Source organism: Amblyraja radiata, chromosome 15 (genome assembly GCF_010909765.2).
Source record: "Amblyraja radiata isolate CabotCenter1 chromosome 15, sAmbRad1.1.pri, whole genome shotgun sequence".
Taxonomy (NCBI): domain Eukaryota; kingdom Metazoa; phylum Chordata; class Chondrichthyes; order Rajiformes; family Rajidae; genus Amblyraja; species Amblyraja radiata.
The window spans coordinates 13,268,325-13,291,132 of record NC_045970.1 but is presented as its reverse complement, the minus strand read 5'-3'; the positions used below and the strand labels follow the sequence as shown (position 1 = coordinate 13,291,132).

The 22,808-nt window shown below is 39.0% G+C and overlaps 1 protein-coding gene across 3 annotated transcripts in view; it reads left to right on the top strand.

The window, feature by feature from the left end:
- pwwp2b (PWWP domain containing 2B) overlaps window positions 1-22,808 on the top strand; it is a 228,154-nt gene that overhangs the window by 15,453 nt on the left and 189,893 nt on the right. The window contains exons 4-5 of one of the 3 annotated variants that reach the window (XR_004414143.1): window positions 12,574-12,663; window positions 18,097-21,162. The exons of 1 other annotated variant lie outside the window; for it this stretch is intronic. The gene's annotated coding sequence lies outside the window, so the exon portion shown is untranslated. Of the gene's footprint in view, window positions 1-12,573; window positions 12,664-18,096; window positions 21,163-22,808 lie in introns of those variants that run through there. One more of the 3 variants, XM_033033643.1, reaches the window with a different exon arrangement.

Sequence of the window (22,808 nt, the reverse complement as noted above, 5' to 3'; positions counted from 1 at the left end):
CAACCTTTTCCGCTTTCTGCAGAGACCGTTCACGTTGCTGCTCCTTGATTCACTCGTACTTTCCCCTGCAACTGCTGGAGGTATAACACCTGCCCCTGTCTCTCCTCCCATTCATCGAGGGACCCTAGCAGTCCTTTCAGGTGAGTTAGAGGTTCATGTGCAGCACCTCTAATCATATCTACTGCATACAGTGCTCCCGATGTGACCTTTCTATTGGCGAGACTGTTTCGCTGAACACTTGCGCTCGGTCCCCTTGCTTGATCTCCTGGTTGTTAAACCATTACTCTCTACAGTTACTCTCCTTCCCATTACCAAACTGACCTTTCTGTCTTGGGCCACCTCCATTGCTAGAGTGAGGCTACTTGCGAACTGGAGGAACAACACCTGGCATTCCATGTGGGTGTCTTGCAACCCAATGGTATGAACATGGAATTCTCCCATTTTGGGTAAACACCCCCTCTTTCTTTCATTCCTGTACCCCACTCTGCATGTGCAACAATTTTTCCCCGTCCCCTTTCACCCAAATTGCTTCCTGTCATTTCATATTTCAAGCCTCTTCTACCCTTATCTTTTTTCATCTCTGGCCTTTGTCCAACCATCTACCTATCAAATCTCCCCCCTCACCAGTACAACCTATCATTTACTTGGCTTTGGCCTGCCCCCACCTCTTTCAAGTTTCTCCTCCCTGCTACAGTAATCTGAAGAAATGTCTTGACCCAAAATGTCACCTATCGATGTTCTCCAGAGATACTGCTGACCCTTCCGAGTTACTTTGCATTGTTATTCATTTGCTTGCTGTTGTCAAGTTATTGTACGCTGTAACATGGCGCTTGACAGGGTAGATACAAGGATGGTTACTCCTAAAAGGCCTGTCCCACTTGGCCGTCATTTGCATGTCACACACATGGCGCACGAAGATTTTGTATATCACAAAATCCTGGAATGCCGCACGCGACCCGCGTCACTGCCTATGTCACCACGCACCATGCGCGCGTAATGCACATCGTGACCCGTGTGCCGTGACGCGTAAATGATGTCGCGCAAATGACGGCAAGTGGGACAGGCTCTTAACTCTGGTGTCTAGTGACACCCCAATTTCAAACTAAGGACTCAGACCGAGATGAGAAGAAAGTTTTGTATTGCAGAGGGAGGTGAATTTTCTGCCCAGTAGTGTTATGCTAGCCCAGTTGCGGAATGTACTAGAGGTGGAGAACAAAAGCTCTTTGGATATGAAGAGCTATTATGTTGATGCAGAAAGTGGCGCTGAGGTGAAAATTAGACAATATCTTGTTGAATGGCCAAGCAGGTACAAGGATCCAAATGTATTACTTCTGTTTCTTATGTTCAACATGACTTTACATCACTACAATTTTGTGTTTCAGCACAACCTATTCTGGTCTTCAGAATGTATTCACTTCAATTAGGCAACCTTGGACCTTTGTGTCTGTCCAGTATCTCGCTAATTGGTAGTGCATGCATCGTTAATTCATTTACAGACTAAAGCGCATTGTGGTATAACACTAGGGATATAAAAGTTCATCTTTAGGTATAGGTAAACAGTTACACATTTTTCCTAAATATGCTGTAATTTATCGTCTGACTGACTTACAATGCTCTGTTCACCTTTCATCCCAGTACACTTGTCCATGATGCGCCCCCCCCCCCCCCCCAGTTAAGCAAAAGCTCGCTTTCAAAATGCTTCTTTCCAAACAATGTTTGATTTCTGTGATCTCTGGTTCTGCATTTCAATTTATTTTGTGCATCACCATTTTAATTCCTGTGTCATGCTGGCAGTGTCTTATGTGCTCAAGTCTGGTTTTCGCTGCTTGATACCCAGCGCCTCTCCATTGTAATCCATCGTGTGAAGTCTTGCAAGGTCTCGCCAGCTATCTTGATGTGACAAAAGCATGCATGTACAGCAGGCAGTGAATAAAGCTAATGGCATGTTGGCCTTCATAATGAGAGGATTTGAGTATAGGAGCAAAGAGGTCCTTCTGGAGTTGTACAGGGCCCTGGTGAGACCACATCTGGAGTATTGTGTGCAGTTTTGGTATCCTAATTTGAGAAAGGACATTCTTGCTATTGAAGGAATGCAGGGTAGGTTCACGAGGTTAATCCCCGGGATGGCGGGACTGTCAGATTCAATTTTAATTTAATTTAATTAATTTTAATTTTAATTAATTTAATTAATTTTAATCCCCGGGATGGCGGGACTGTCATATGATGGAAGTGGAATTTTGAAGGATGAGAGGGGATTTTATAGAAACGTATAAAATTATTATGGGATGGGACACGCCAGATGCAGGAAACATGTTCCCAATGTTGGGTGAGTCCAGAACCAGGGGCCACAGTTTAAGAATAAGGGGTAGGCCAATTAGAACTGAGATGAGGAAAAATGTTTTCACCCAGAGAGTTGTGAATTTGTGGAATTCTCTGCCTCGGAAGGCAGTGGAGGCCGATTCACTGGAAGCATTCAAAAGAGAGTTGGATAGAGCTCTTGGGGCTAGCGGAATCAAGGGATATGGGGAGAAGGCAGGAATGGGGTACTGGTTGTGGATGATCAGCCATGATCACATAAATGGTGATGCTGGCTCGAAGGGCCGAATGGCCTACTCCTGCACCTATTTTCTATGTATCTATGTAAAATGACTATGGCAAATCAAATTCCTTGTATGTTGCAAAACATACTTGGCTAATAAAGTATGATTATGATTATGTGTTTTACTGCTCTTGTGCAAGCACCTTATTGCTGAACAGGGGTTGGTTACGTAAAGTATGCTCGAATGGAGAATCAACGAATTGCAACTGTGTTGATTTGGAAAATTTTAAGCATGTCAATTGTTTTGTGCATTTGCTCTTGCACTGAGTACAGAAATAAATGATCAATGCTACAAAGTAAAATCATTTCCCATGCTTTATTGATCAATTAAGTGTCATTTGGGTAAGACAAAAGGGAAGAGATTGAACTTTTTTTTCACCTTCCATCACAGTGAGGAATGTGGAAAAGTCATGTATATTGTGTGTTTTGCTGCTTTTTATTGGTATGACTGGGAAATCAAATTCCTCGTATGTTGAAAAACATACTAGGCTAATAAAGTATGATTATGATGACCTATCAAGTCTCCAATGATAAATGGTTGAATTGGTTGCGAAAACCCCCCAAATATATCCAGGAGTGCATCATAAATCAAATCTCTTACAGTTTCTATATGTTTATTGTTAAACTCCTACCCTATCACCAACAAGGATCAACTGTGCTGCTTCATGCAATAAGAATGAAGGTAGTCATAAATGAATCGCAATAGCTGCAGTAAAATTTGTTTAGGGGAAATAAGGGTCCCTTTGGTAGGGATAATTCTCCTATATCTTCAGGGCTGATGTACAGTTGAATCCTGGAATGGGTGAGATGAGAACTATTTATATTTACTCAGTTTCTGCTATACTATTGTGTCTGTCAGTTAAATTATTCAGTTAGCTACAGCTGTAATGCTGCTAATATATCTGGCATATCTCCATTTATTATGAGCAAATTACTTGATAATTGATTTTAATTTTCATCTGTTCCAAACTTCCCCCTGTTGTATATAAGGTCAATGTAAGGCCGGGACTGTAGCAACATCCACTAAAACAAAATTAGAGGAATGATCGATCGGCTGGGTAAGTGTGTTGAAGAATGGCAAATGGGGGTGTGTTTGAGTGTGTTCCACTTTTCTGCCTGTTCTTCATGACACCTCGCCCTTCATCACTAAAAAGAGCCATATCATGGAGAAGGAAATCCATTCTCTGCCTTGAATGGATGAACCTCTAGTTTGAAAATGCCCTTGGATCTAGATTCCCATGCAAGGGGTGCATTCATTTGGAAACTATTTTTAAAAAGTTCCCTTCTGCAACTTGTGTGAACACCTCCCAATGTTTTGAGCATGTGGCCAGTTTACCATGAGTTTACCCTTTCACCCTTAGCCAATTTGAAAATTGCCCTAGACTGCCTCCAGAGCAAGGGATTCCTAAAGAACGAGTTTTGTAGTTTTGTTCTGGAGATAGACACAAAATGCTGGAGTTACTCAGCAGGATAGGCAGCATTTCTGGGTAGAAGGAATGGGTGGCGTTTCAGGAACAGAGGTGATGGTGGTAGTAGAGAAATGAGTGCGAATCCAGGGAAAAGGAGGAAAACTGGAGGGGGGGGGCGTTTGGGAACATCACTCAGTCCCGATTGTGGCCTCCTGTACATCGATGAGACTAGCCGACCCTTTCACGGCGTGATGCGGCTTGATGACGAATGACGCGTGGTGTTTTTTCAAGTGGTGCAACTTTTTTTTGTCGCAGCTGGATTTTGAAATGTTCAGTCTTTTGGCGACACTGATATGACGCCGGCAGTTGCCAAAAAAATCGTCAAGTGGGACAGGCCCTTAATTGTATGTTCCACCCTTTATCTTTTATTCGTTGGAACTTTAGTCATCAGTAAATTTAGTATGACCCATTCTCTTGATGTTATCTCAGAAAATGTTTGAATACACTTAACATGTTTTTGCCTAATATTTTCCGCTGCATTATGCTCTTTATAATTTTCTCCCTCTATTCCTGCCCCAGAGTAGAATTTGATATAGGCTATTTCCAGTCATTCCATATCGCTGGGATTTCCAAGTGCAACGCATTGTTGCCTCTTATTTCTGTATCTGGGGGAATACTGGATGACATCATTCTGCATGCAGCTCTCGTTTGGAGCATTGTAAAGGAATTTGGAACATCAATTATCAAGCACCAGAGGCAATGTGATCTTACCAGAGTAACAACAGATGGGAGTGCCAGCCAGGCGAATCACTGTTTTGCCTTCATCCATCAGTCCCTAGCTTGCTCCCACCAAAATTAAAAATGCTAGCTGACTCCCCACTCTTCTCTCTCCCCCCCCCCCCCCCATTCAACCATCTCCACAAACCACCAGCTCTTATTTATCCAACCCCACTTCCTACAATGTCAGTCCCAGCATGTATACCCAATAATGTTTAGGAACAATGACCAAAACCTTTGTTAGGCACAAGGTGATAATTTAATGCATCCATTGTGGTGCAATAGAGGTAGGGCATTTTCTGTTTGCTTAATCAATTGGGTCATTTTAAAATCTCACCTTCTCTAGACTTTACATAATTTCTTTAATATTGGAATTGGTTCCTACTTGCATGTGGAATTTTTATGCATTATAGATTTTAAATGGCTTCTTCACTGTTTGTAATTTTATAGATGGGCCGTATTGGACATCGTGCACCAGTGATGGGAATGATTGTGTATGTTGCTTGACGGGGTGCAGTCAAGTTTGAATGCTTCCTTCCACTTGGTGTCATGCGGCTTGAATGTGGCTGAAGCCGCCTCTGACCAGGAAAGTGAAGGAGATTGCTCTGCATGCTCCTAACTAGTGTGTTGTTGATAGAGGGAATTGGGTGAGTTTACATGGCTCAACATATCCAATGTTCCACCTGTGCTCAGAAGATAGCATTTTCACAATACTTCAATAAATTAAATGCAGATGCTGAAATGAAAGCAAAATGCTGTAAATACTTGGCACTTCAGTAGAAAGAGAGAGAGAGTTAAGGTTTCAGATCCTTTCATCAAAATTCCTTCATGACAAATCCACTATTGTGAGAGCTATCTCCAAAAATGAAATGCCTAACTTTTTCCATCCACAAATGCCATCTGACCTGTAAAGTGTTTCTGGTATGTTTTGTTTTAAATACACATTTATCTTATCACTTTGTCTTTAGCAAAATGTTAGTTTGCTATTATGAAGTTGGTACTGTGGACTTTTTTAAAATCTTTGTGCTCTTTTCTACTTTTAAACAGAATCTGTCCATGTCCTTCTTTCACAAACCAAGTTTAAGCAGTGCACGTATTTCTTCACTGAGGAGAAGAAACCACTGCAAATTTAAGCTAGCAAGTGACCAAGAAGAAAGGCTGGATATTTCCCATTTGGGATACATGGGTGATGGATCCTGTGACTAAGATGAAACATAATAGTAGAAGGGTGAGAAGCAGAGTTACCTGTGGGTAATTGTGGAGATGAGCTTTGGTGTATGGGTAAATTAGATTCATGGTCTGCTCGGGAGTAGTTGTGGTTAGTAATGATAGGTTTAGCTTGGAAACATCCTGAAACTGTGCTCCCCTAATGACGAGAAGGTTGGTGATGAGGGAATGAGTGTGAAGATTGTTCTCCCAATGGTTCTGAGTAAATGGGCAGTTTATGCTTGGGCGGAGTGGTCCTTATAGTTCATTCAAAGCAACGGTTGTGGTGATACAAACCCAAGTGTCGCTTATGCTGCAATCTATGCCCTGCATACCTGTACAGCACAAACTACTGAGACACAGTGGGATGTTAACCAGGAAGTTATAGTGAATGTGTTTGTGGGAGAGATGTATCAAATTTAGACGTGACTAAATGGGGCAGCAGATGATTTTCCGTTACAATGGTTACTTGAGATCCAAAGGCTGAATATAATAGTGAAACATGAATTTTTCATTGAATCTGTGCAAGATTTGGGCACATCACAATTGTCTGATGTAATTTCTGATTGAATACTTGGATGTAAGTTAGTATACATTATTTTTAAAGAGCACCAGAGAGATTAAAGGTGGTTAGCAGACTTCTATTTTGCCCTTGGTGATTTTTTTCTTTGGTGAATTTTCTTTGGCAGACCCTCTAGTCCTGGCAACATCCTCGTAAATCCTCCCTGTACCCTTTTCAGCTTGACGACATCTTTCCCATAACATGGTGCCCAGAACTGAACACAATGCTCTAGATGCAGTCTCACCAATGTCATACAACTGCAACATGACCTCTCAACTTCTATATTCAATACACTGACTGATGAAGGCCAATGTACCGAAAGCCTGGCATTTTAACATGCTACTTTCTGCAAGATCCAGCAAAAGTCTGCCCCTTTGTGCCTTTGCGACATTACTTGGGGAATACAAGATTGTTATGTCATCAGATTGTAGGAACCTTAGGATCTTGCTGTTCAGACAATATTTTAAGGTCTTTTAATTGGCATCTTTTAGAATGGATTCAATTCAATATTATATTGAGGTACAACATAGATGTAACTAACTGATGTTGGTACCATGGATGATTGTTCATACACAATGAAAGTGGGGAAGAGACTGGTTGATAGAAACGCAGGCAGGTGAGACTAGTGTAGCTGGGACATGTTGGCAAGTTGGACTGAAGGGCCTGTTTCCACGCTGTATGACTCTTTGAAGCTTAGAAATATTTGGATCATGATCCCTGCGTGGATCTATTCTATGTGATTTGGTAATCATCAACTTCTGTGTACTTGGATCTTAAAATAGTGTCTGAACTGCAAGAGCCCCTAAGGTTCTTGTAAACTGACAGCATAGTAATCTTGTATCTCCCAAATAATGCTGCTCAGACTCGGGGCCAGAATTTTGCTGGATTTTGCGGAAAGTTGCTAGTTAAAATGCCAGTAATTTTTTCAGGTAAATTGCTGGCTAGTTTCAGAATTCCTGTGTGACTATGGCAGTCCCAAATTTCCCGAGGATCTTGGTGATTTCCCCTGTGTCTGCTTACTGAATCATTTGAGTCTAATAGTAAAGCAGAAACTTGTTGAAATTCCCCAACAGTCACACTAGGGAATCTGCTTTTCGAACATGACAGATGCTCTAAACACATTCAATTGAATGTTTTCATATTTCTGTGCGAAGTAGGAGCCCTTTGGGCCCATTAATTTCTTTTCGCCACTTATTTCCCTTGCCTGTCGCCTATCCCAGGGCAGCATCCAATCCGTCCTGTCATTGGGATTAAGAGGAAACCAGAGTGCACAGCAGAAGCCCATATGGTCAAAAACAGAAAATTGAAAATATTCCCAGAACACGTACATTTGGTTAGTCCTGCAATTTCCATTACCCTCTGTCACTATGCACCAAAAAATGTTAAGCTCAAAAAGATCCATCAAAACTCTGCTCTCTCAAATATTTTTTTTACTCTCACTCTTGAGCAGTTGTGGCGCAGCAGTGGAGTTGCTGCCTTACAGCAAATGCAGCGCCGGAGACCCGGGTTCGATCCCGATTACCGGTGCTGTCTGTATGGAGTTTGTACCTTCTCCCCATGACCTGCGTGGGTTTTCTCCAAGATCTTCAGTTTCCTCCCACATTCGAAAGATGTACAGGTTTGTAGGTTAATTAGACAATAGACAAAAGAGTAGGTAATTTAGCCCATCGAATCAGCACCGCCATTCAATGTGATCATGGCTGATCATTCCCGGTTTCGGCCCGAAACGTCGCCTATTTCCTTCGCTCCATAGATGCTGCTGCACCCGCTGAGTTTCCCCAGCAATTTTGTGTACCTTGCTTACTTTCATTGACTGATGAACAAGGACCCCCAGATCCCATTGTACTTCCCCTTTTCCCAATTTGACACCATTTAGATAGTAATCTGCCTTCCTGTTTTTGCTACCAAAGTGGATAACCTCACATTTATCCGCATTAAACTTCATCTGCCATGCATCTGTCCACTCACCCAACCTGTCCAAGTCACCCTGCATTATCATAGCATCCTCCTCACAGTTCGCACTGCCACCCAGCTTTGTGTCATCTGCAAATTTGCTAATGTTACTTTGAATCCCTTCATCAAAATCATTGATGTATATTGTAAATAGCTGCAGTCCCGGCACCGAGCCTTGCAGTACCCAACTAGTCACTGACTGTCATTCTGAAAGGGATCTGTTAATTCCTGTCTGCCAACCAATTTTCTATCCATGTCAGCACTCCAACCCCAATAACATATGCCCTAATTTTGCCCACTAATCTCCTAAGTGGGACCTTATCAAATGCTTTCTGAAAGTTCAGGTACACTACATCCACTGGCTCTCCCTTGTTCATTTTCCTAGTTACATCCTCAAAAAAATTCCAGAAGATTAGTCAAGCATGATTTCCCCTTCGTAAATCCATGCTGACTCGGACCGATCCTGTTACTGCTATCCAAATGTGCTGCTATTTCATCTTTTATGATTGACTCCAGCAACTCCCCCACCACCGATGTCAGGCTAACTGGTCTATAATTCCCTGTTTTCTCTCTCCCACCTTTCTTAAAAAGTGTGATAACATTAGCTACCCTCCAATCCACAGGAACTGATCCTGAATCTATAGAACATTGGGAAATTATCACCAATGCGTCCACGATTTCCAGAGCCACTTCCTTAAGTACCCTGGGATGCAGACCATCAGGCCCTGGGGATTTATCAGCCTTCAGTCCCATCAGTCAAGCCAACACCATTTCCTGCCTAATGTGGATTTCCTACAGTTCCTCCGTCACCCCAGATCCTCTGGCCACTGCAATATCAGGAAGATTGTTTGTGTCCTCCTTAGTGAAGACGATCCAAAGATCAACTCATCTGCCATTTTCTTGTTCCCCATTATAAATTCACCTTTTTCAGTCTTCAAGGGTCCAACTTTGGTCTTAACTAATTTTTTCATCTTCACATACCTAAAGAAGCTTTTATTATTCTCCTTTATATTCCTGTCTAACTTGCCTCATCTTTTCTCCCTGTATTGCCTTTTTAATTATCTTCTGTTGCGCTTTAAACATTACCCAATCCTCTTGCTTCCCGCTCATCTTTGCTACGTTGTACTTCTCTTTTAATTTTATACTGTCCATGACGTCCCTTGTCAGCCACGATCGCCCCTTACTCCCCTTGGAATCTTTCTTCCTCTTTCGAATGAACTGATCCTGCACCTTCTGTATTATTCCCAGAAATATCTGCCATTGTTGTTCCACTCTCATCCCTGTTAGGGTATCTTTCCAGTCAACTTTGGCCAGCTTCACCCTCATGGCTCCATAGTCCCCTTTATTCAACTGTAACACTGACACCTCCGATTTACCCTTCTCCCTCTCCAAGTGTACATTAAACTTGACCATATTATGGTCACTACCTCCTAATGGTTCCTTAACCTCAAGTTCCTTTATGAAATCTGGTTCATTGCATAACACTAAATCCAGAATTGCCTTCTCCCTTGTAGTCTCCAGTACAAGCTGTTCTAAGAATCCATCTCGGAGGCACTCCACAAACTCCCTTTCTTGGGGTCCAGTACCAACCTGATTTTCCCAGTCTACCTGCATGTTGAAATCTCCCATAACAACTTGAGCATTACCTTTACTACATGCCAATTTTAACTCCTGATTCAACTGGCACCCTATATCCAGGCTACTTTTTGGGGGCCTGCAGATAAGTCCCATTAGGGCCTTTTTACCCTTACAATTGGCTTGGTAAATGTAAAAATTGTCCCTAGTGGATGTAGGATAGTGTTAATGTGTGAGGATCGCTGGTCGGTGCTGACCCGGTGGGCCGAAGGGCCTGTTTCCATGCTGTATCTCTAAACTAGAGTCTAGAGTTACAAAGGAGAAGACAGTTTCTAAAATCTTATTTTTAATAGTATTAATGAAACTGCATTCAAATACAAGAGGGAAAATATCATAAGCTCTCTTGACCCCAAGTTTAATCTGATTTCATGTACAAGGCCACTGTTTTTTGGATTGGAGAGGTGCTGACTGAGGTAATGGATATTTCTCCTAATCTTTTCCAGACAGTTTGTGTTTGTTATAATGTGGTATTAGTAAGAAATTGCTGACTGCTATTCATTCCTTTTTGCATGTGGAACAGCATCCAAAACTAATTAGCTCTCACATTACCACTGCTGCTGTCAGACACTTCGCCCTTATGTAAAGTCAGTGGCTTTTCTAGGTAAAATCACTGCAATATATTCCCAGAACTAAGAGGTATCAAACCTCCTTTGTAAACTTTGGGGGAGGGGGTAGGTGAAATCCTTGTGTGAGCAGTGTTTTGGTAACAATTTTAAGCTTGTACAGTGATGGAGTAATGGAAACTTGTGGATGACCTGATTGTACATGGTCTCAGAGTACTTTAAGAATTTGAAAGTCCAGCCCTGGTTTGTCATGCTTAAATGTAATACCTCTTATCAGAAATAAACTCCATCTGCCATTCATCAGTCCTTTGGTTTGGTTAATTTAAGATCCCTTTGTAATCTTGTAATTGTCAGTTTTGTACTGTATAAATTCCCAGATTTTGAGAAGTTTCCCTCGTTCATCTTCACTGTTATTGCCCATTTACTGACCAAATTTCTTTCTGATATAAAGCAGGAAATACTGGAAATACTTGGTCAGTTGGGAAACATTTGGAAAGAACCAATTAATGCAGTGTGTTATGAGCTGAAATTAATTAACATGACATTTATTTGTTTTCCATTTACTCTCTCCATTGATACTACGATACTTTGAGTATTTCCGGCAGTTTTAGATTCCATGGAAAAACACAATTGTTATGCCATTGCTTCTGGTTCTGTACTAAATCCATGTGCGAACAATGCACCTGTCAGCACCTCTACTCTCCAGTTGGTTTCCCTCAACTTGTGTCCCTTCCGCAAGGCACTGACAAATCTTTCTTCTGATACTTATTTGGGACTGGGACTAAATTTGCATATGACCATGCTGAATTTCTATATTTCTAATTCCTCTCCACTGCTTAAACATAATTTGTATCTGATTCCACCTCCGGCAGCACCTTCCAAATATCAACTGCAATTGAATTTTTTTTTAAATGACTTTCAGATGGCCTTTAAATCTTCTTCATGTTAACTTTTACACCTATGGTCATTTAATACCCCTTCCATGGGAAAAGATTTTGACTATGTCTCTTGGGATCTTATATACGTATACAAATGCAGCCTATCCAATTTCTCCTCTTAACTAAAGTACTCCAATCCCCAAGCAACAAACTAATGAGAAAAGAAAGAGTGCTGGAGGAACTCGGCAGGTCAGGCAGCAGGTCAAGAAGGCTTTTGGCACCTTGGCTTTCATCAGTCAGGCTATTGAGAACTTGGAAGAATTTGTTACAAAATGCAGAGTAACTCAGCGAGTCAGGCAGCATCTCTGTGGAGAAGGAATGGGTGACGTTTTGGGTCGAGGACCCCCCCCCCCCCCTCAACCCGAAACGTCACCCATTCTCTCCATAGGTGCTGCCTGACCCCCTGAGTTACATCCACCACTTTGATTTAAATCAGCATCTGCAGTTCTTTCCTACACGCAGTATGTTATAGTTGTACAAGATGTTGGTGAGGCTGCATTTGGAAACTTCAGTTTTTGTCACCGTGCCGTAGGAATTATGTCATTAAGCTGGAAAGGGTGGAGCGAAAATTTAGAAGGATTTTGTCTGGACTTGAGAGCCTGCGGGAGTGGTTGGGCAGGCGAGGTAGGACTATTCTTTAGTGTGCAGGAGGCTGAAAGGTGATCTGTTAGGTGTATAAGATCATGTGGGGAATAAACAGGGCAAATGGACAGTCTTTTACCCAGAATAATCAAAAACCAGTGGTCATGGATTTAAGGTGAAATGAAAAAGATCCTGAGGGGTAAATCTTTCATATGGGAGGTGGTGAGTCCTTGTCTGATCCATAATTTCCCTTACCTTTTCTACACTTAGAACTAACTTGCATTTGTTCTTTCCCAGTTCTGAAGAAGAGGCTTTGATTGAAATGCTAACTCTGTTTCTCTTTTCACAGATGCTGCCTGACCTGCTGAGTGTTTCCAGCTTTTTCTGTTTTGATTACCACTTATTCACTCCATTATCCCTCCTTTTGCATTTGTTTTGGGTGAGTTAGTGTTCCCTCTTGTCACGTTGGTAAGACCAAAGCAACACGATTGGGTCTTCTACAGATTTATACATTGCATTCCTCATTGGTCATTCTCCCTGCACATTGTTTTCAGTTTGATGATGAGCTGAGACTCAGACCCATCAGTGTTTGCTCCTGCCTGTAAAGTTGTCCTATTGTTGAAGCACTGATCATGTCCTTTAACACATTTGGGGTTTAATATTTTCTACTTGGGTATCCCAACTACTCTTCATATACCCTGTCTACTCTTCATAAACTTGTGCAAATTGTCTTGCCATATTTGCTCTCATGACCAATATATTGTACCATGTACATATCCTGGCACAGAGTCTTGAAGTTGAATTTCTCGCCCTATTTAAATTTTCATGGCCTTGCCAGCATTACTTTTCGCCAATCCTATTAGTTTGCACAGACAGTAGTGGACATGTATTTTCAGCTGGGTGCGAACTAAGCATCCTATGTATCGGTATTTTACGCATGCTGTTACCCCCAATATCTTATTTGCTCTTTGTAGTCTTATTCATTCTACATCACTTTCTTTGAAATGCTTCTCCGCGTGATTGCATCGTAAATTAATATTTTCTGCTGCAGCTGGGCTCGGCACAGTAAAAACTGGAGTGTTTTGCATTGGAATTTAGTAATTTTCCAAAATATTATTTTTGGAATCAAAAGTGTTTCTATTCTGTCTCCATTGTTAAGATGCTTCTTCCATAGTCTGTTTGAATTGCAGATCGGATGCAGCCAAATGAATGTTGTTGGTGCAAGTATGTTATGCCTTTTTAAATCGCAGAGCGTTAATTTTAAATTTTCCAGTTTATTTTGTCATTAAATTCAGCTATTTTTTAAATAATGGTCAGTTAAAGGGTTAGGAGTAATTCTAAGAAGTTGTAAATTATAAAATGGGTGTGAAGGCCATCAAAAATACTCATATTTTCCTCATTTTCTCATCTGTATTTTAAAACCGGTCCAATGATTTTTCCAGAGGAAATTGATGCTTTGTTTAGTAAATGCCACGTCATATGTTCAACTTCTCATTTATCTGGCTTGAGCAAAAAACGTCCAGCTTTCATGAAGAATGAGAAAATTAACCCATTATAATGAATTTGGACTAGCTTTTGTAAAACATTTCTCATTGACCTGCCAAAACTATGTTAAGCTTGGCCATAGTTAGCAAGTTTGTACATGCCATTTTTTTCAACAAAGTGCAGATAAATTGTTCCAAATGTTTCCATTGATTTATCATTTAAAAAGAAATATTGACCCTTAAATTAGTTGCTTGTTTGAAAAGCTTTATGGTGCACTAGGAGAGCATCTTTGGGCTGCTGATTGAGTTGGATTTGGCCCACTTGCACTTCTTGCCCCCAGTTACCTGGGTCAGATGTGGAGTCTGACACAGGTAACTTAGAAGCGGCCGTTTCGGAACTCCAAGCCGCTTGGAGTGTTCTTCTGTTCGGACGCCGGCGTTCCCGGCGAGAGGGCCTGAAACATCGGGCCGTCGTAGCGGCGACTGCGAAGGCCTCAGTAGGCCCCGAGCACGGGTAAACATTGAGGAAGTGGACTGAACTTCGCTGCCTTCCCTCAGTGGGAAGCGTTGATCCCGCTGTGAGGGGATGTTTTTTTATGTATAATGTAGCAATGTTACAAAATTTTGAGATTTTAAAAATCAAGTCTGCAATTTATCCCATCAGATAAAGCATAAACATACGTTTAATTTGACACCTAATTCACTTTCATATCTCAAGTATTTAAAAAGTTATGGCCATTTTCATACTGGGAAATGAGCATCTTGTTCCCTATTGATTTTCTATGGACATAACAAAAAAGCTGTGATCGTGAACAGTCAAAAGCCCATAACTTTCTTAAAAATTAAGAGAACTGAATGAAATTTTCAGTTATCATAGATTGAAGCATTCTGAAACAAATATAAAATAATCTTACTTGGATGACCTGAAATTAAAGCATATAATTAGTTAGTTACCCAATTGTAGCTAATTTCAGACTTCAATTACTAGATCTAAACATCTATCCATTTCTTAATAAATGATTAACATTTTTAAATAGCCTAAATGTCCAAATAATATTCACAAATAATTCACAATAAAACATGATTTTTAAATCTCATTTACATTAATTTATAGACCAAATGGAAGGAATTTAGTGTTTAATTGCTGTAAATAAATGCACATTTAAATCAGCTTTCTAGTGGGTTCCTGTGGAACGCGCTGGTTTAGAACGTTCACATTGCGGTAGATTTGTGCCCCCAAATGCCGAGAAAAATACTGCGGGATATAATGGACCCAAAATGAGCTACTCGCAATATTAAACTTTGTATAAAGGGATCTTTAGAAGCCCTTTTTAATGTAAAAATATACAGCATACCTTCAGATGACTGCTTTATGAGACCCTGCGGTTGCTGGTGTTCGCGGGTTTAGAGGTTGATTTTTAAACTACTATAACTATTTTACGAGGCCTTTAAAACTAATAATAGCTTTTGCGACGGGGTCTTTCAGCGATTTTTCGTTAATAATTAACTAGGCTGAACATCCTCGATTTGAACAGCCTAGAGAAAATCGCGTTTTAAACCCGCCCCCCTCTAAACGGCGCCAAAATCGCGCACACCCTCAACGACAGATTTTCAGCGACGCTTTAGGTAGGCTTTGCAACATACCTATATAATGTTAAATTCTATAATGTTGTGTTTATTTTATTTGTGTGCTGCAATTGCAACTCAAATTTTCACTGCACCAATTGGTGTTTGTGACAATAAATGAGCTTTGCCTTTTGAGTTTCCACTCTGGACGTCAGATGATGTGCCTCCTGAAGCTCTTTGCCTGGATGCTTTTATTATAACACATTTATAAACTAGTAAGAGTGATGGAGTGCTTTTGATGTTAAATATAGCACTTATTTTATAAAATATTAAGCTACATCACTCTTACTAGTTTTTAAATGTCCAAATAAAAGCATCCAAATAAGAGCCTCAGGAGGCTCATCATTTTTAATTTGACTTCCTTAATTTGCAGATTCGATGAATAGATAATTATTTCAGTTGTACACCAGAACTGCGTGCGATAAAGTTGGAGGGTGATTACCCCAGCATAATTTTGGAGTATTCTAATGCACTTGGCATCATCTTTCATTTGCCACATTCAAGATCTAGTCTGGTCCTTGTAAACCTGGGCATAACTTCCTAAGAGCAGCCAAATACCGGCAGTTTCCTTTGGAACTGCACGTCACAGATAGCCCAGGTTTTTTTTCCTTTCTTTTGCCACCTTTCAACTGGTAGACGTGGCCTTCTGCAACTTTCCAAATGTTACGTCAGGTCACATTTGCCATATGAGTAAATATTCTATTTAATATTTGAAATGTGCTGATGAACCTCCAACTTAATTTTATACCTTATGATTTTGGTATTGGAAGAATTTTCATTCTTAAATGATACAAACTACAGGCTGTTTTTAGTATGTATAAAACCGTCTTTCATTCTTGATGATATTTGCTGAGGGCTCCCAAGTAAATTATTAATCTGATGATGATTTACACAGATATTGTCTAGCAAGGGTAAAAGATTTGGTTTCAAAAATAAATTTATGGAGATTAATATGATTAAACAAGTTTCACATTCATGAATTTCCCAAAGTATAATTTTCCACGCATACTTTCTAAATCTAATTTTTTTATTTTGAACATTTGAAATGTTTACAAATGTAGATATTTTAACTATTTCACTTGGAAGATTGGGCATACAGGAATTTTAGAGCATCTGTAATTGGGTGGCTGGATCAGCATGCCATGCATGATGTAGCTTGGACAGTGCCTTGTCTCGCAACAACAACTTGGATTGTTGCTGCAAATACATAATTTAACATTTATTTGATAAATAAACATTGGTAATGTGAAATTTACTTTCTGTTGTGGAAACCCTTTGACTGTTGCAGTTATTATTTTGTATAACCTAAGTTTCCTTTCCTTCTACACTAACTAATTTTGCACTACTTTGTATTATATATTTGATCGTTTGGTCCACAGGTTAAAGGATCTAAATCCTTGTATGTTATTCCATCCTTACCTATTGTAAACTTGATATCCAACTGCAAGTTGCTTAAAATGCATTTTTTAATAGCAGAACCCTGTAGTTAACCAACTGGTATGCTCATTGGGCCTTGCGTGCAATTTGAAGATTCTGGGAAAGAAACTGGTCTTCGTGTAATAATGCTAAAAGTAAAGCATCTGCTATCTTTTCTACTTGCCACACCTCATTTATGGTTTACTGAAGTTATCGGATCTAGTTTACAAAAATAAATATCTAGCAACCATGTATATTCTGCCAATGTCTACCAATTCTTCTTGGAAAGTTTTTTCTATTTTCTTCAAATGTCAAGCTCTTCCTGTAACCAAAGCTTATTCTGCTGGTATTTCATTTCCAAGTTGCTTCCCTAACTGTTGGTGTAAAATTGGACATATTTTTAATCCTTGATCTGCTCCATTTTGTTATTTTTCTATGTAAGCATTTAAGTTGAGAACGTGGATTGGATACTTATGGGTGAAATGTTAAATCAATGTCCTGTTGAGTGAATATAATGAGGGGAATAAAGAAAGCTTGGATGGTTCCTGTGGGCTGCCTGATGTATTTTATTTTGTATTTCTAAAATAGATTATAGAAAAGATTTGAACAAGATTGTGGATTCTATATGGAATATTACATTGACAATAGATTTTGTTCAAGAATAATATTTGCAGTTTATCATCAATCTTTCACAGTTGATTAAATTTGGCCATGGAGTATGGCTATTTGTCCTGCTCTTGATGGAATCTGACTGTTCAGCCTGAATGGGGTCTGCATTAAGATATTTAGTTCTACATCTGGTTGTGCTGTGCCACGTAACCTTACTGTATTTTATCCAGGTTTGTTTGACTCTGTGTCAGCAGTCTGGGCAGTGTAAAGACATTTGTCCAGGGAGCAGATGAAGGACTTGACCAGGGATATTAAGAATCTAAGGGTTTCCATTTCAACTTTAACTGTGTGTATGCCACATATTGTGATGCTGGCAAATGTGAATCTGGGGGGATTTTCTCAATTGCTAACTTCAAGTTTGCCTCAGAATATGGCTGAGCAATGGCATAAATTCTGGAAAGTGTGGAAGGGGAAATGAGGACCCTCGTCTAGTTTTAGGTTTTACTCTGAATCCTTATCCAAGGTGCTCTCCTTATTCCTCTGGTTCAGGAAAGGGACCAATACAAATGTCTGGTGCTACTGTAGATTAACATGTTATAGAAGGATTTGTTTTGCATATCTGTGTTGTATGACACTTTTTTAAAATACCAAAATGTAGTTGAAGAAATGTTGCTTCAGTTCTTAATTTCTTTCAACCTGCTTTTAATCGACTTATTTTTCCTTTCTTCTTTTTCAAGATAGCCGAAGATCAGGAGAAAACAAAAATCTATATCCTCTCTGATTTAACTGGCTTTGATCTTCAGCTAATCATTGGAGAATTTTGTATGGTATTTACGAGGCTATCGGATCCTGGAGAATTCCTGTTGACGGTTATCTTGAAGGAGCAGAAGGACTGGGCTTGACCTGTGATGTGCAAGAGTAAAGAATGGAACAGAAGGAAGTCTGACTTTTCATTTTGGACTGTTATTTGATTGGACCCATATTCTCATGGGTGGACAGTGAATAGTATAATTTGGAATGTAGCTATTTAAGTCACTACTCTTTGTCTAAGACTTGTCTCAATCAAAATAAAATTACTGCAAAAAAAACAAGGGTGAGTAATGGAAAAAGGCTAGTCTTTTTATTTTGATTCCTGTTTTTCTAAATTATGTAATGCAGTAGTTTTAATACAGCAAGTTTAAAATGTCTCTAAATATTCAATTTACAATTGTCTTACAAATGATTGCAGGGCATATTGGATATTATTTGTAACTTCATTAGCATTTAGTGGCATATGATTATCTCTGCACTTGCAAGGCTTGCAGAAGGCTTATGTTGCCTCTTCCTCCAGTACATTGGATGTTTTCCAAATGCACAAGTAGTGCTGAAGTAGCAATGGATTTAAAATAGTTCCACAGTATAATCAGAAGATGAAATTGTAACATTTGAGCTTTCAGTGGAGAAGTTATGTAATAAAAAGATTAAGTTTCCTGGAGGACTATATTGAATGGGATTTAATGTTGGCCCTTTGGCGTAGAGCAGTAAAAAGGATGCCATCAATTGGTATTTTATAACTACAACGACCTGGTTTTGGTGTAAAATGATGGCTAGCTAAAATGTTTTGTTTTGCACAACAATGCTAAAGTAATTGTAAACTATGATATCATTTATGTTGAGGATTTATTTAAAGAAAAAGTAAAATTTACTGAGAATCATGTCATTTTAAGGATGCTTGCATAAAAATACCGGACCTGTTGAAGGCGTTGATGAATTTATGGTGTGCATTGTTTTCGTCTTTTGAATGATCGATTGGTTCCCAACAAAAGTTGTATTTTGTATGGTGGAGCTTACTACTTGCCATTGAGTCTGATTCGTTTTTAAAGGATTTGGTAAATTATCCCATTGTAACCACTGGAAAAGGATTACCTGATGCTTTCTTACCATTGTATTTTGATGGTCTTCAGAGCTGCCTTTTTGTGCACTTTCATAATGTGCCATTTAGTAATCATATCTTCGTAACATTGAGTCATGGACATCACTGCCAGTTCTATGGTCTGCCCAAATTTTGGTCAGTGGTAATATTCTTGTTGCCCAGTTGACCTTTTATGGCTATGACTAGGAGGAATAAACAATTTATGCTCTAGCTGCAGTCCATTTAATCTTGCAGTAATGCATTTACTCTAAGTAACAAATAATTACTGAATTGGCTTAGTCAGAAATGCACTGCCCAGAATGTAAAGAATGGAATTTTGAGATCTCAAAGATTGGCTTTCTGCAAAATTAAATTAACTCTAAGCACAAGTTGGTGTCATCAGTAGGGAAAGGGAGAAATGGAATGGAGAAGTAGTTTAGAAGCAGCTGTTTTTTTGTGTATAATGTCCTTGGCATGTGTGTGAGTAGGGGATCGGCAAACATTCTTTGCAGGAATCGAAAATGTTGTTCTTTGATGGGACATTCTATGTGGTATCCACTTCTAGACTCCCTCTGATCCATTTTTCTTAAAAGTATGCAGATGACTTGTTCCAAACATAGGACTTTGGGGATAATTCAGTTGTCAATCTCTTTATACATTTAGGAAACCTGAAGACACTTATCTGAAAGATTCCACCACATTCCCCATGCTCTATTTAAAAAAAAAAAAAAAAATACATGAGGTATGTAAATAAATGTGAGTGATCAGTATCATGCAGATGGATTAAAAATTTGGTTCATAGAAAAATGATTTGTATATTTTGTTCTCACAACATTTTTGTCCTATTTAATTTTATTGTTGGTAATACCTTCCTCAGAAGACTTTCTGAAGATTTGTTGTTGCATTATTAAATGCAGCAAAGTTATTGATTTCTTTCTTTATCCAAAAGTAACCCCTGACATTTGTATTTCTGGTAGAAATATTTCTGTTATACAAAATGGTGGTTGTTTTAAAAACAAAATATGGTTGTTGCTACCTGGATAAGTTTTAATATCTTGTGCTAGTAATCTACTCATGGGAAGTTTATCATTTAAAGCCTCTGTGTACAAATATGGTTTCTCTAATAAATTTTACCCATTTTCTCTTCATTTGGTGTAGACAATAAGTGCCAAAGGCATTTATTTACCTACCATTTTCCAGCCACTTTGCCTGTTGCAGCTTAATTTCGGGGACACCTTATTATAGTGGTGGGTAATCAGAAGACTTTTGTGAATGTACAAAAGTGTTGATACTGACAAATTGTAGACTATTATGGTACCAAAGCTGTCATTTAAATGTTTTTCCTTAAGAAGACCATTAAAGAAAACTTGTATTTCCAGCATTAATAATTTTGTTTATTTGCATACTGAAAGGCAGTTCGACTGTATTAAAATATGCTGTGATGATCAAAGGTGTGTGTGTGTGTGTATTAAGTTATAGACAGGCATCTAAACTTCTCCACTTGCATTAGCATGAGCAAACCAAATGGATTTAAGTATGACGTAAACTAATTCCCTGGAATAATAACAAGCTGTGACATGTATTGGACAGCATAGAACCTCAACTTTAAATACCCTGCACTGAAAATCATCAGTCTTAAATTGGATTTAATTTCCTGGATACTAAATTGCAGTGAGCGATAAGTTTACAAACCTTGTACAGGAAAACATATTTTGTGATTGTATCAGTTAATTTTAAAATGTGCGCTGCTGTACTTGTAAATGCTAGTGAATTGTATTCGGCCTCTGTATGACTTGCTTTCCAACAGATTGAATTTGTGTATTTACTAGTGCACTTCCACTGTACAAACTGCTGATTGGGAGTAGCAACAGCAAGGTGAAAAGCTAATCAGCAATAAAGTCTATTGAAACACTTTTTGTATTTTTTTTTATTCTTGCTAATATTGCATCTGATCTCCATTTGATTGTGTTTCTATGTAAACTAGCATCATGCCATGGTTTTTGACTTGTGGGCAAGAGTTGAACATCAATAAGTTACTCAATGTGGTGGTACTCAATAATGAGATGAGGTTCAGTCTCATGATTATTAAAATACAATTAGAAGTTTTCTGGATTTTTTTTTTCCGTTTTCTCTACCCTGCCCCTCCCCCCACTCTCCTCCACATCCATTTCACCAGTTTTTAATGGTTAGTAGGATACATTAAAAAATGGTTTTATGGGACATAGTATGTTTAAATTTTTTTTTTAAATGCTTTTTGAAGGGATTTGGCTTCCTAGCAATTTGGTGAAATAAACAACTTTTTTGATCTGTCTTTCGACAAATATTTCCGTCTTTATATGTAAAGGTGAAATGTAAAGGATTCTACTGGGGGGTAACTGCACTTTAAATGAAGCAAAAAAGTACCTGCTTAACTTTGAGGCATCCTAGTGTGGCCATCAGGAGAGTAATCATATTGGAAATGGCAATTGTTCCTATTGGCGAACCATTGGCTTTTTCCAACTGGTGCGTCTCCAAGGTTGAATGTTAGGATGTTTACTTATTTTTAAATATCTGTGTAGTCTAACTTGATGACGTTTGCCCATCTAACTTTACATGCTGAAAACTTGTCCAGAAACCTCTCTGTAAGTGAACAGTCTTGTGTATTGAATACTTTTTTAAAAAGAAGAGTAACTGTTAAACATGCTGGTGTCGTCGGGAATTTAAATAAAAATCTTCCTATAGGAGAAAATGTAGCCGTTGGTATCTCTTAAATTGTGAACAAGTGTGACTCTTTTCAGTGTAAAATCTCCATTGCACGCCCACTCATTTGCACTATGATAACAGGAAAAATGCAGTGTTTTTGTTTGTACTGTCGGCCAACAGGGCTAGAAAATCTATGATTAGATTCCTTTTTGTGTGTTCAACTTGCATCGATTACTGTGCATGTAGATGACTATCTTGTACATTTTCTGGAGTCCACAATTGGCATTCTATTTTGAATTGCTTTGCCTCTGATGTGAACTGATCAGAAATTTATTTCACTACAAAGGCATATTTCTTTGTAAATGAGGATGCTTTGTTTTTTGCTAGGAGCTGTTTTCCCCTTGTGTGGCTTCTGCTGTGAAGCTGCTGTTTCGGTAATTGGGATGGAAGCTATGATTTGTTCAGACTTTGGCTAAAAAAAAGTAGGATTTAGATTTGCTTATGTTGTATCACACTTTGCCGTGTAAAAGGTGACTTTATATTCTGAAAGTTTGATACAAGTTTTTAAGGAATATTCATGTTTGGAAAAATGCTGTGTTAAAAAGATTCATTTAAAATTGCTAGACAACTAGATATTCATGCCCTTAGTAGGATATTTATGGATTTGAGTGGCAAATAAGTGAACCTTCTGTCAGATTATCGCGGTGGATTAATTGGTGGCTGGGATCCATTTATGTATTGCCTTTAATATTGTTAAATGTCCTAAGGCTCCTTGTATGACGTACTAAATGCAATTTCGTCAACAAGCCGTCCAAGCAGATAATTCGAACACAATCAAACTTGGTTAAATAAAGCCTGGAATATAAAACTGCGGCC